Source organism: Saccostrea cucullata, unplaced genomic scaffold (genome assembly GCF_032062105.1).
Source record: "Saccostrea cucullata isolate Sc308-1 unplaced genomic scaffold, CSIRO_AGI_Scuc_v1 ctg924, whole genome shotgun sequence".
NCBI lineage: Eukaryota > Metazoa > Mollusca > Bivalvia > Ostreida > Ostreidae > Saccostrea > Saccostrea cuccullata.
In genome coordinates, this window is record NW_026929623.1 from 191,356 (window position 1) to 202,851 (window position 11,496).

Here is an 11,496-nt window from a genome sequence, read left to right on the forward strand (position 1 = left end):
TTCTCTTAAAGTTTTGGTCTGATTTCCATATAACTTGGCACACAAGTAGGCTACACTACGGTACATAATTCTATATATCGTTTTTATATTTCGATGAACGGTTGCCGTGGTTACTAAAAATAGAAATTTCTGTGAAACTCTTTCAAAATGCAACTCGTCCTACTGTTTTGGTCTGATTTCCATATAACGTGGCACACAAGTAGGCTACACTACGGTACATAATTCTGTGTATCGTTTCTGTATTTCGATGAACGGTGTTGCCGTGGTTACTAAAAATAGAAATTTCTGTGAAACTCTTTCAAAATGCAACTCGTCCTACAGATTTGGTCTGATTTCAATATAACTTGGCACACAAGTAGACTACACTAAGATACACAATTCTGCATATCGGTTTTTGACTTGGATGAAAATTATTGCCTTGGCTACTAAAAATAGACATTCCTGTTAAATACTCTCAAAATGCTACTCCAAATACCGTTTTAGTCTGATTTTAATATAATGTGGCATGCAAGTAGACTACACTAAGAACATTAAGAGACCTAATCAAGGATCATTTTTCTATTTATTGTTGTTGTAAAGTTTCAATTCCCAACTGCTTAAAGTACTTTTCTCTTCCTTTGCTATAAGTACAAACCAGTAAAGCTTCAGTCTCGACAGAGACTTCTGGTTTATATGTTAAATAATGAAAATGAAATATCAATTTTAAAAAATACACGTAGACCTGATATAAAGTCACTATCTTGGCTTTGATTAAATATATTTTAATATCGACAATTCTGTGAGAAAAGTACATGTACATGTATTAGTATTTTTAGATCTTTAGAACAATACTTGTCTATCAACATGCCTTGATGTTGTTACAACAAAGCAAGAATTGGAATATACCAACTTCACTGTTCTAGACTCTTTTCTCTTTTTTTTTCGAGAAGTATTAGAAATCATATATAAAAAAATATGTTAATGAAAATTAGTCGACGCATAACAAACGATAGATTGGTTTGTTAAAAAAGAGTAACGTTCCTCTTTTGAGTGTATAAAAGGACTGAAGTAGATCAACATTGTTATCCCTGTATATGTCATAGGAGCAGTGTTCAGATTAGTATAAAACCAAAACTTCGATCAAGACAATAATCTGAACAAATGTACATAATCACAGGCTTTTAAGGATATCCGATCCTCAGCCAGGGAGGATAACTCTTTAATTTATAATTTGATTCAAAAAGTCTCTATATGAAGCCTGAAAATTAAATCTTTTCATGCAAAAATTTTCATTTTATACCTCTCAATGTGCTCCAAGGTTCTTTGAGGTCTTGTAAAAAGTCGAATTTTTTACCCCATGAACGTATTTTAAATTACATACTAGTATTTGAGGGTTTTTTTTAAATATAGCCATAGATACCAATGTTTATTTACGTGATAAGAAATAAGAAATGATTCATGGTGTTTTGCAAAGATAGGAAGATCTTTATACACTATACATTGTAAAATAATCGAAGTAAATAGAAGAAACTAAAATACTTATATGTATAAATATTGTGCAATTTCTTCAAAAGCCTGGTTACCTATGACTTTTATATCTAAAATATGTTGGTTGATCAAATTTGAAATGGAAAGAGCATATTAGGTGTTTTTATTCGCATTTCCTAAAAAAATATTTGAGATTTACTAATTTTCTTTATTTAAAAAGATAAACTTTAAAGATAAAGTTTGAAGAAATATCGTTGATAAAAACACGTTACTTTGAGAAATCAGAAACATTTTTGTGAGCACTTTCAATTAGTCAATGCCTGATTTTCAGAACCTGAGGATCGGAGTACCTTATTCAAACCAGCGTGTTTTTCGAAATGTACTGGTATTTAAGAGAATACTGCTCATGTAATCCGTATGTTCCTTAAACTTTAATATGAGGACAAAGGAATCGATAGAGTAAAAAAAAAGTTTAGCCTTGCTAGCTGCAGAACTGTAGCTCTCTGCTTGAGAAAATTCGGACGGATAAAGCTCTTTATCCGTCCGAATTTTCTCAAGCAGAGAGCTACATGTCTGCAGCTACAGCCTTGCATGCCACCAAATAGTTGAAGTACATGCATACACCTTGTATTTCTTAATAATAAATTGTTTCTTTTTAGTATAGAGTGGGATATGTCATTTTTAAAGCGTGCATAAAATCAAATTTCCGCCGTGACAATCTAGTGTATATGAAGCAGAAAGGTTTACAAAAATCTAAAAATTATCACTGCCCTCTGAAAAAATGTTACGAATATAGTTTGAATATCCTCGACAACACATTATATTGAAAATATATACAGTATCCTCGACCCAAGCGGCTATGCAATCAACATGTACTAGATCCAGAGGACAAAGCAGGTAACTACATTGCCCTCGTTTGTAAGTAATACACTGTAGTTTCCTTTTTTAACTGTATTTTAGAGAAACTTAAATGTATTTAAGAGCCATTCTCTGTAATGATTTGAAATTTTATATAGCAGCTGTGGCACGCATAGTCTCAGAATTTCTCCAAACTCTCTATGATAAAAGTCATTGATACCCTAAACTGAAATCAGGCAAAAATTGGTTGCTATGTTTTATAGTTACCATGGCAACATGTCTTAAAGTTCGAAAAATGGCATTTTTTAACATGTTTAGAGCCCCATAGTTAACATTTGCGGCAAAGCAAACAATTGGCAATGACTGTTTCCAAAAGTTGAAGGTCAGATGTCTAAAATGCATGATAAACATGCTTGGTAAATCAACTATTACATACGTTACTATGGTAACAAAGCATTCAAAAGTAAAAAAAAATATTCATTGAATTTTATAAAGTCATACACGCAAAAATAAAAAGCAATTATGGGATGAAATGTGACCAAATAATAGAAAAAAAAAGCCTTGAAACATATACCAAGAACAAAATATGATATTTCATTTTGGTTGGCAATGGTTGCCAAGGTTTTTATACCACAGAGAGCCTTCAAAGTAACACTCTGTATGTTTAAATCTCATCATATCTTTTAAAAAAAGCACATTTCCTCATAACTAATGATCAATTTTATAAGATGTTGGTGTGCTCCAAGATTTCCCATTTGTAAAAATTCAGATTAGATTCTTTAAATAGAGCGTTGCTATGGAAATAAGCAGAAAATATATGCTTAAAAACCTGAAAAATATTTTCTTTCCTTGGATACGTACCCTTAAATGTAGATTCCCAAAACTTTTATAATTTGATATTTATTAACAGCTAACTTGACTTTTAATTTTGACTATCATCCAATCTCTAAGTGGATGCAAGAAGTAGGCACACAGGGTTTAATATTGATATAAAGTTCACAAAATCGAACATTTTCCCTTCTTAGTAACCATAGCAACAGTGTTGTTTAATTCATCAAATTTTTTCAATATATGATATTGAACTTCAGTTCTAACAGATAAGTACTATTCAAGCTGAGTCCTTTAATTTGTTTCTTGATTAAATGGCAATTTAATTCTTAATGCAGCGAAAAATAATTCACTTTTAAGCACTGGTACTTTGTTTCCATGGTAACACTGCAAAGTAGCAATTATACCCAATTTTTCTTATGGTTTTGGTGTTGCAAGGTCCTAAGGATGCATATTTGCCAGTCTTGAATTTTCAAGTTTTTCCCCAAGACAGTAGCATTAACTCAATCTTAGTTACTGGTTTTGCATGGTTACACTGTGTTACCATGGCAACCATTAATGTTATTTATAGAATAATATTGCTTATACTTATATACTTAAGGTCAAACATTTTCATTGTTTTTCTTAAGTCGTTGATTGAGTTTGAGCATGTAACACCTACCATTAGTGAATATGGAGTGTTTTTCAGCATATTTCAGCATTTTAAGTGTATTCCAAATGTACCCTTGGTTACCATTTACTTAGAGATATATTCTAAACAGTTTCTTTACAGTATAAGTGACATCAAGGTGTCATGTTTTTGTGAGAATGGTTTGTTTGCTTTTTCTAGTTTTTATTAAGCCACAGTCAAGATTTGAAGTGACTGAAAATCTCGATTTTTCAATTTTTTCCGGCTGTTGCCATAGCAACCGAGGCACATAGCAACGAAATTTTGTTTGAAATTTGTTTCTGGTGTCAAGTACTAAGCATGGGTGAAGTTTCATCAAAATCGGTGACCATGCGTGGCAACGAAGTTTAAGTGGTTACAGAGAATGGCTATTAATTTCTGCAAGTGGTAATCCTTTTTAATATTAATAGTTCACATTTTACGGAGAAACTTCTTTAACATTATTTGTCAAATTTATAATCTTTTTAATCCGAATAAATTGAATATGAATTGCCGTAACTACATTGTATTCCTAAACTATATACATAAAAATCCCTGGAAACACGATACACAGCGGTTCCAGTAAATGTTATATATACCAAGCCTCTTTCTTTTACTTACTAAATATTAACGACACATTCGATAGTATCAATCATCGAAAAGTACGATTTTTCCAGTTTTTACGACGATCCTTTGCATTGGCCTTTTGCAAAATTATTTTGTAAAAAAAATTCATCCGATTGGTGTACATAAATGTTGTCAATGAGGAATTTATGCAATTTTTTTTTATATCAACCTCAAAATACTTGTATAGAACTATAACCATTAACATTTTTTTAAAATTAATTTTGCATATATAACCAACTTGTACAAGGTACAAGGTACGGACCATTTTTATTGGAGAAGTAGTTGTCCATAATATGTCAAAACCTGTTCTTTACGTGTAGCTTATTGAAATGAATGGTGTTCTAAAGAGTTAAAAATTCATATTAAGTTTTGATGTAAATGGATTTTGAAATGTTTTGTAATTTTTCAAATAGTTTCTTAAGAGTTTCATATATTTAATTAAGAGATTGTTGCTCGCTCTAAGTTTAATATTTTATTATGAAATGTAAGCTAAAAGAGATAATGGTACAGTAGAGATGTTCCCACAATGGAAAGCATTTTACCAAAATGGTCCAATTTTCTCAAAAAAGAATTAATCATTTCTGAGTGCAACCCATTTGTAAATATTTAATATAAATCCCTCATATATAGGGTACAAGTTTTGTTAGCATGCATCAGCTGACACAGACAGCTAGGAACTGTAACCCAGACTTTTTCAGTTCTTCACAATGCTTTGCAAAAAAAAAAAAAAAAAGAAAGGGGGGTGGGGGGTCATGCCCGGTAATAAAAATTGTTTCATATATAATTTTCGAAGGATTATATAATTATGTTATGCGCTATTCTCGTCTATCAAATACTAGTATACATAAAGAGCCTAAGTAAAGATTCGAGATTTTTTTTCTCTGTCGGTATTTTCTTATGCACACTATATTTTATGATTTCTCAGTTTTGCATCAATCGTTGTTCGTAATCTTCAACTTTTTCATCCATCTAGAGAATTGCATGTAGTTATGGACCAGCTGATGCACGCCAATGAAATTACTAGTAACCCTTGGTGAGACTGCTTTGTTTGAAATATTTAAATATGGTTGTCACCAATAAATTAAATTATTCACAACAGTAAAGGAAAATAATTTAGGGTACTAAACAACACATATGAGAAGTGGTGTTAATTAAGAGCGGACACTAAAAATCTAATAATAATGATTGTTTTTTTATATAGCGCTTTTTTAGCATAAATGCTACTCAAAGCGCTTTACAATACAGTCAAACTTGTCTTAGCGGCCACCCGAAATCAACGGCCACTTGCGGTCAGCGGCCACTTTCAGTTCCCCCCGAAGATTTTTCCTATATATTTTAACTGGAATAAACGGCCACCTGTGTAACGCGGCCGGCGGCCACTCAAATCCTCCCCCAACAGCCTTATTGACACTGTAATAGGCGGCCATTTCGTCACTTGTTGCGATCCTATCACATCTTTTAAACGCATTGGCTTGAATAATCATATCCTCGCTAGTCAATTTAACCTATTAATGCAATTAAACAAATTGCTTTTAGTTACGCTGAACTCTGTTTGTGTTTATGAAAATAAAATATTTGTCCTGTTAGATCAATTTGTATTTATTTTTCAAGATCGCCGATTGAGAAATTAAAAGAATTAAATTACAATTGATACTTTTCTCTAGCTAAAGAAATTCACACCTTTTAGATTTTGAATCCATGTAGAAGCCCTAATTGCTACTTTTGTGAAAACAAAGTGCTTCATATGCCATGATTATCTCGTGAATTTCACTATCAAGAGACGATCAATAGGGATTAGTTACGCTCTGCTGCACTTGACACCTGTGTTATGGAATGATTTTCAACTGCCTAAATACATCTCTCTGGTCAACTGCTTAATTTCATTTGTGTGTCTGTGTATGTTACATAGAAATTCTTTTATAAAGCTTTATAAACAATAAGATTAATCAGACTTTAAAAACATCAGCAAGTAAATTAATTACCGATTAATTAATTTGGGGGGGGGGGTGTTATACTGCTGACCATTTTTTTTAACTCATGAGTGAACATATTTTTAATTTCTATGCTTTATTTTATTTACCATTAAACTGTATTTTTGTGTATTTTTTTTTCTTTATAAAAAAAGGATAATAGTCAGGCACTGTATGTATTTCTTCAAATGAAAATTAAAAGAATTTTATATTTTAATGTAACAAAAGCACACTGATGAATGCAAGATTTTTAATTATTATGTAGGAATAGAAACATGCACAAAACCTAAACATTTGGAATTCTTTAATATTCTTTATAAATAAGCTTGAATTATTATATATACACATAAAAAGCCTTTGTGAAATTGACCTGTTTAATTATGATTAATCAATTTAACTGTAGTGCTTAATGTTGTTTATTTATTGACCGAATGTCCTGTTTGAGGACAAACTGGAATAAGAGGCCACCTGTCTTAAGTGGCCAGTTTCCGGACTTCCCAAAGGTGGCCTCTTAAAACAAGTTTGACTGTACATTATTACCCCAGCAGACCATAACAATCCAGAATCTTTCTCAGTGCAAGCTGCCGTTAAGGTGCTAGAACACTAACATTCTGACAATATCTTTCACTGTCTATAGCCAGGTACCCCTTTTACACTTGGGTGGAGTGAGGAAATTTGTGTAAAGTGCCTTTCCCTAGGACACAGCGTCGACTTGCCGCGGCCAGGATTCGATCTCACAATCTTTCGGTTTGGAGTCTGGCACCTTAACCACTAGACTACCGACGCCACTTGAAGGAATTTCAAGATAATTCGAAAACACAAAATTTTCAACTTTATAGAACCACTTCCCAGGATAAATTAAGGAAATAATCTTTGAAATCACAAACAACTCCATCTTTAATAAAACGGAACATGAAAGTTAGCGTATACCTTGTCATTGGTCTGCAGACTCGCATGTACGAGGAGTGATCAAAAAGTTCGCGATCAAATTGGACAAGAAAACATTGATGTAACCATCAATAAATAAATAAAGTAAACAATGGGTCTTCATCATCAAACCGTTTCGATATGAGTGAAAAAGGCATGCGTCTAAATGATGGAGAGGATAGTTGAGAATAGTTTTGAAAACTTGTATTCGGATGAAAATCGAACAAAAACGATACCCTTTTAAACTTATCAATTCCTCAAGTAAATGTTGGCTGCATAAAATATAAATTGAAATCAGACACATGCATAACGTATTTTCAAAAAAAAAAATGTACTAGTATTTTACTTTAAGAATATACATGTAAACACGAACTGTGTAAAGTACATGTACGTTTTAATGCGATTTGTAAAATTCGATTTTCTAAAAAAGGGGACCTGTCGTTTTTTCGATAGTATATGATAAGTAGCTTTATATATTAAAGATGAAAAACATACATATTTTTACAGATCATTTTATGGAAGTAATTATATTGTGTATCTCGTAATTTATAAAGGGAAAAAACATTCTGATTAACAATCTTCTTAATGTTTAGAAAACCTTTAATTCTGAAGAACTTCTCCCACCTCAATCCCCAGAATCCGGGATGTGTTTCGCACTGAGATGGTTCGCGCTAGGATGATTCGCGCCGATTTCGGTGCGAAACATCTCCCCTCTTTTTTTTTAATATTTCATTTATTTTGTAATAATTTAAGATTATTTATTACATCTTAGATAAAAATATGTGTTGTATGCTCAAAATCATGACTTTTAATAATTTAATACGTGGTGCCACAGGTAACGGATCGTAAATGGTGCCCGTTTGTCAGCGTTTGTGTTCAACAATTTAATTGTAATTAGTTGGAGATCAAAAGGTGAGAACTATTTCATTATAGCAATTATAAAGTTGTACAGCAATTATCTGCGTGATTTTGAAAACATATCATCTGTGTTTTTATTGAGAACATGTGTATAGAATAATCCACCATGCAGGAAGTTTGATTGTCAAATTTAATGTTAATTAATATTCTACAAAATTTCGATACTTACATCAATATTTACAGATATCATAATATATATATAATTTTTTTTGCAAAACGAACGAAATAAATAGCATACATTTATGTTCTGGGAGCGAAACATCGTGGGGCGAACCATCTTAGCGCGAAACATCGCGGTGCGAACCCAATCGCAACTTCTCGGGCCTTTCCGACAAGCGGAAAAACGACCTCGAATGTATATGGTAGACGCCATGACAACCCTCCCTTTTCACGATCTTTGAAATAAATGCATGTAGACCTTTTATCTGTGGAATATGGAGTTTAACTTTATTCAATGTAATGATATTACCTGAAATATACTATAAAAGGAACTTCAAACTCTGTCTATTCTATATTTGAATAAACAGGAAATGTATAAAATTTTAACATCCGTTGATGTTAATACATTCGAGGTTGTTTTTCCGACCTCTGGCGGAAAGACCAGAGATGATGCGATTGGTGCGAACCATGCATTGGCGCGAAACATCCCGTTACCAATCCCCATACACCAACACTTTATATGTATAGAGCAGCCTGGTCCTCCGGGCTGCCATAACTTCCATAAAACAAAGTGGTCACGATAGCGTTCGCTACATGATCGGGAGGCCCGGGTTTGATTCTCGTTCGCGGCGCCCCGTCATACCTATATATGACGTAAACATAGGTAGTGACTGTTCCTTCGCTAAGCGCTCGGCACTAGAAGTTAAAGTCACAGGATTTTCGAATATGACCTTAAAAACGTAGGTCTCGTGTCACGTTAAGCGTTGGCACGATAAAGAACCCTCACTGCTCGATGGCTCTGATGCCGAGTATAGGTCTAAATTTGAAGCCCTTCACCGGCATACGTTGGCGTCTCCATATGAGTGAAAAATTCTCGAGAGGGAAGTTAAAGAATGTACAATCAATCATAAAACAAATAAAATTATTTTTATTTAGAGTAGCCCTCTTTTAATGCATATCTGCCACTATCCTGCCCATGCACGAATCACGTGATCCAGGCGTCAAGTGACATGTTCTGAAGCACTCTGTTCATAGACTCTAAAATATTTTTCGGAGTCTTATATTTCTTACCATGCAAGTTGATTTTTATAACAAGAACAGTCCATTTGTCAGAAATGACCGAATCTCGGAAACTGGATGGTTTAAGGATATCCTTTCCCAGAAAGAACATGGAGACCATCGATTCCCGAGTCCTCAGTCTTAGGAACGTCGTTTATCCAATATGAATATAGTTGAAGGTGCTTTTTTTGTCATATTTGATATGTTTAAAGTCTAAATTAAACGATATTTTAAGGATTTAATAATAAAATTATTGTTAAGATTTTCAACTATTTTTCTGGCTGTAACTTTGCAATCTTTCATAACAAATTGCCTAACAAATGGACACACCTCTACCCCAGCTTGCTTTCTCTGGGCTACAAAATAAACGTCATTTTTAACCATCTCCCTCCATTCTCTAAAACAATCAATCCAATTTATGACTGAACGTCTGGAAAGTCTATTATCTATATTTTAAGATATTTTAAAGGAATTTCCAAGTTATACGTTAAACTTTACAGCCGTTCGTTTCGCGAGTAAGACTGTGAAAACCATTTTTTGTCACGAGTCACCTACATATTGACGTCAATTTCATATTGTGACGTCACAATGATGCTGAAAATCATTACTTTTCATATGCTATTTATAGAACATGTGTATGATTATTGGTGTGTCAAAGAGCAAGAGCTACTTAAGGCCTTATTTGGCCCTGAGAATACCTGAAAATTCGTGCAGTATTTATAACGTGGAGTGCTAGTGACCATGTATCTATTAATCATGACGTAATTTTCCCTCTATTCAATGCATTGTGACGTCGTAAAATGCGTCGTTTTCTTCATATCCTGTAAATTCCTTTGAAAATGGCCTTAAGTTGAAGTATATTTTAAATATCTTATATAGAACACAACCTCTGATCCAAAATATGCAAATACATAATGAAAGATCTTTTCCTGAAGATCCAAAAACATGTTTTATTTTTTGGATCGTGGGCTGTGCTCATATTTTAATTCTTTGCTGAAGGTAGTCAAATATGCATGTTTTTTGCAATTTTCAAGAACATTTCTCAAAGCCTGTTTTCCAATATCATATTGTATCATAGGAAATGAAAGAACAAAGTCTCTACTTTATTCTGATATATGAAATGTGAAAGAGGGTAATAGTTAATTAATGCTTGGGCAGGGCCATTTTATACATAAAGTGAACCTAGCTCTTTCATTCTGATCTAAATCGTGGTTTTGTAGATATATAGAGATAGTTCGCTTTTTGATCACCCCTCGTACATGTACAACCCCCTTGTGAATCTAGAGAAAATTTTTTAACTTTCTTTTCATTAAAAAAATAGACAAGAGAAAAATTCCCAGTAGAGAAGAATTTATTTCAGTTAACGTCTTCTAGGTAAGATTATTCCCAATATCTGTCTTCAGAATCAAATGGTGGTTCTCCTTTTTTATGTAACTTGCGAACATGATTTTAGAAATTGCTTTCAGATAATTGAAACACTATGAATATTATGAAATATTTGAATAGATCGTGTTAATATCTGATATATCTATTATCGGTGCGTAAAAATTCGCATTCTTTACTCGGTAATGGATCCGTAAACATAAAGAATTGAAACTTCGTACAAACACTATAGAGGATGATATTTGTGAGGCGTTATATTTTAAATAAGTCAAGAAATCCAGTGAAAATATTAAGGACATACTAAATTAGCAATATAAGAAATATAAACAAAAATTTCGATGACTGGATTTTTTTTCAGCTCAAGGTTCTGTTCCTCTTTAAAATCTACGCTGTATCTGTAGGCACCTTTCATTTCCTAGATCTCGACCTTAATATTATAACTAAGGGAAAAGAATAAGAATACCAGTATTAGGTTTATACACCCATCTTTTACACAACATCAAATAAATTAATTTGAACTGCAATTAATGAGTTTTTTTGACTTTCTTTAATTTCAGTGAAATTTTCTGCATTTTGCTGTCACTGCTTGAAAAGCTTACATGGGGTCATCTTTGTATGACATTGGGCCAACGTAACCTCAGCATGTAGGTACAC